We start from the raw sequence: 4,151 nt of genomic DNA, 5'->3' as shown, positions 1-4,151 counted from the left end.
ACCACGGGCTCCCTGCGAGGACGCAGGGGACAGAGGGGGACGCGGGGCAGGCTGAGGGCGGGAGCCAGAGGGCTGGCGTCACCTGTGTGCCGTGTCCACTTGGGGCGGAGAGCGCGGGCCGACCTGGGGTGTCTCCGGATCCTGGAGCAGGCAGGCGGCACCTCCGCGGGAGGGGCGGGCGAGGCCGCCCGTGGACACAGCAGAACGCGGGCCTCGGTGAGGGACTTCCGAGCTCAGACGGAGACGGGGACACTGGAGATGCAGGTGACCGCGGGCGGGAAGTGTGGGCGCACACGGGCGCTTGCGGGAGGAAGTCCCCACACCTCCCACTCGGGGCGGGTGCCAGTGAGCGGCTCAGCCCTGGCCTCCCTCCAGCCGCTGCCCTTGAGGGGCCAGGCCCAGAGGCCGCCCAGACCTCCAGCTCGCTGAGAGGAGAGGTGTCATGGGGACCTACATGGGGCAGCTGCAGGCGTCGCTGGCCTCCCTACTCGCTGGCACCCCGGGTGGGCAGCCCCAGGCGACACCTGGCCAGCCCCCGAGTGACTGCTGGAATAAAGGAGGTGCCAGGATGAAGAGGCTGTTGGCTCCCTTCCCCGTGATGCACAGATGTGGGGACCCCAGGGTCCAATTACCCCGCCACGGAGACGTGACTGCCCCACACTGCCAATTAGCACAGCATCTCATGTCCGCGGGCCTCTGCCCCCCGCCCCCCATGGCATCTGGCTGAGGGGCAGAGCCGGTCTGAACGGCCCCCGTGCGCTCTCCAGGGTCCTGGCCTCTTGACCAAACATCCTCTCCTGTCCACTCGGTCTCTGGCCACACCACACTGTCCCCACCAGGACCTCTGGTGCCCTTCCCTTCAGGGCTGGGGAGGGTACAGGTCCTGCTTGGGGACGGAGGACTTTTCTGGATGCAGTGGCCATGGCCTGGTCCAGGGAGAGGGACTCTGGGCTACACTGCACCCTTATTATTCACCTTATTCACCAGGGGACACAGAAATTCGAGTTTCCTGCCTAAGATAAGAACTTTTCCCACAAATATAATCAACCCGAACAGCACTGATCAGTCTAAGTCAAAAGAGGCCCATCTGGCAAACATTTCCCAAGGCAGCGGAGGACACGGGAGCAGCTGAGGGGGCCTGGGGGCTGTACATGGAGAGTCACTGAGCTCAGGCACAGGGGAGGACGCAGTGCGATGCCTGTCTTCTTATAAATAAATATTCCAGCTCACCAACATTTTTCCTCCTCTCAGGAGAGCAGCCGGTAGAAAGAGCGAAGGATGGGGTGGCTCAGTGGTTAAGCATCTGACTCCGACTCAGGTCATGATCTTGAAGTTTGTGGGTTCGAGCCCCACATTGGGCTCTGCGCTGACAGCGTGGAGCCTGCTTGGGATCCTCTCCCTCTCCCTCTCTCTCTGCCCCTCCCCCGCTCTCTCTCTCTCTCTTTCTCTCAAAAATAAACATAGGAAGGAAGGAAGGAAGGAAGGAAGGAAGGAAGGAAGGAAGGAAGGAAGGAAGGAAGGAAAGAGGAAAGGATGGCCCAGTTACAAAACGGGCAGACGAGTAGACACTTCATCCAAAGAGATAAAAGGATGGCAAACAAGGACTTGAAAAATGTGTGCCACTAGCGTCAGGGAAATACAGACCAAAACCACGCAGCCACACTGTGCACACCGTCAGAACAGCTAAAATAAAAACAGGGCCACACCCAGGGCAGCCAACAGGCTCCCGCCCTCTGTTGGCGTGGGCGCGAGATGGTCCTGTGCGGCCCGAGGACAGCTTGGTCTCTTACAATGTTATCAAGTTCAATGCTCACACAGCAACCTGGATGCGAAGGCTTACAGCAGCTGTGTTCACAACCGCCAAAGCCGGCAATGACCCAGACGCCCTTCAGCGAGTACATGGAGGAGCTAATGGTGGTGCCTCCGTGCCCTGGAATCCTACTCAGCGATACGGTGTGGATGAAACCCACTTCTGCATGTGCCTGTCGCCCATCTGCATGCTGTACAATTTCAACGTGCATTTCCCTAATTGCTGATAAAATTGGGCCTCCTTCATACACTTATTACTCCTTCACAAGTAAGGAGGATACAAATCATTTACTTGTTTTAACTGGGTTCACTGTATTTTTCTCATTAATCTGTAGGAGTTCTTTACCTCATTCCTATCTTCAGATATATTTTTGGAACTTATATGTATTACAAATACATTCTCCCAGTCTGTCTTGTCTCTTTATCCTCTTACTAATTTCTTGTGATGCTCAGAAGGAACCCCATACCGGGCCCAACTTGTCTGGGCACCCATCCCTTCCCCACCTGGTCTGTGGGACTCAGACCAAGGTGACCCATTCCTACCTCCTGGAAGAAGTATTAACCAATCCAAGCCTCTAAGCCATGGGTGGTTGTCACATCCATTTGCCCTGACAGATCCATAGGAACCCAGAATTAAGAAAACCAGCTCCTGGTATTGACTTGGAAATTCACGGTTTTGGGTAGACGTGTGACCTCAGTTGGTCTAACAGGAAGACTCTATTCCTTACTCTCCCTTAACAATCTCATTGATTCATTTGTTCCTTTAGGTCGGCACTTTTAACATCCTTTTTAAGAGCTGTCTGCTTTCTCAGAAGCCATAGAGACATCTGCCATGTCTTGTTTCGAAGGCTGGCTGGGCCCCCTGATGCATAAACTTTCCCACCTTGGGAAGGGACATTCAGTTCGGCCCCTGAGCTAGTCCACATGGCTGGTACGAGACCGGTCTTGCAAGTGCCTCCCCTCGTGTGGGGTGGGGACACGCGGGTGCAGAGCCAGGGGTCAGCACAGCTGCCTTCCCCGCCCGCTCCAATTTTTCCAGATAGGATTCAGGCCCAGTCCACCCCATCAACCCTTAGAATTTCTGGCATAACAGCGTGAAGTAACTCTCAGTTCCTGTCCTTGCTTCTCATGCCTCCAGTCACCCAGCCCTGTCCCCAGGACCACCATCCGGCAGGGGAAGGGGAAGCTGAGCACTGCATCTTTGTCAACGCCTCTCCCCGTGACTCCCCAGCAAAGGTGGGTGAGGGTCTACCTAGTGGGGACCCTGTCTTGGCATCCCTCATGCTGAGTGTGAGCACACACTCATGAAGGCGTGTAAGCCAGCCCCTAATGCCCTTTGTGCTCCACCACTGCCTGCTCCCGTTCTGTCCAACCACCTCTCAGTGGGAAGCGCCACACACATCTCTGTGCTGTCTCTGTCTGCTGTCTCTGTCCGCTGTGGACACCATGGGCCGTAAGAAATGTACCCTGGGGCCCAAGTGGGTACCCCATCTTCCTCCAGTCCTTTTATACCATCTTGGGCATCTTCATCTGCCATCGGTGTGCACAGCCTGGTCTGAGTAAGCATCTGCTCCTCTCAGGACCCCTGTGTAGTCTCCTGGGGTGACGGGCAGTGGGCTGCTGTGGGCTGCCAGCCCCACAACCGTCTGCAGCCAGCTCTGCTCAACAGTTTGTGCCTCAGAGGGTGCGAGAGGGTATGTTGACGGTCAGTCCATCTCTGCACTACCGCGGACCCATGTCCACTCGTTCCGTGGCCCCACCGGACCCTCCAGTGAACACACCGGGATATCCACTCGGTGCATCCATCGCCCTCCAGCCCTGGAGGGAATCTTGTGACGGGCATGGGCGCGTCCTAGTTTCACGGGCCCTCAGGTCACCATAGAGGTTTCTGTAGGACTGTGCCCTGCACGGCCAACCTTTTATTAGCCCAGTGCCCCCATTACCCGTCTCCTGGCCACATAGCCCACGAGAGAGTAAACACCCAAGCACAGGGCCTTCATTGTTTAATCCTCCCATCCCTGCAAAGAAAGCGGCATGCAGTGTAGCCTTCTGAGCAGATTGGTTCTCACCTTCCTCAATCAGGATCTTTCCATCAATTGGTCAGCAGGTGGCTGAACTTTGAAACAGAATGCTGTCTGCCCACCTTGACCTAAACCTAATCGGCTTATGGCCAGTCAATAAAGAGGCGCCCACAGGCCACTGACCATGTGGCAGTAGGATCGGCAGCTCGTCAGATGGCTCTGAAGTGGCCACAGAGGAACCGGCTCCCTGTTCCTACATGCGAGTCCCTCCTCACACTCCCCGGACAACGGGCTCCTGAACAACCATTTCCATTCCATCAT

The sequence above is a fragment of the Hyaena hyaena genome, unplaced genomic scaffold, assembly GCF_003009895.1.
Source record: "Hyaena hyaena isolate Hyena2069 unplaced genomic scaffold, ASM300989v1 scaffold_31, whole genome shotgun sequence".
Lineage (NCBI taxonomy): Eukaryota > Metazoa > Chordata > Mammalia > Carnivora > Hyaenidae > Hyaena > Hyaena hyaena.
The sequence above is the reverse complement of the archived record's forward strand: the minus strand, read 5'-3'. Positions refer to the sequence as shown.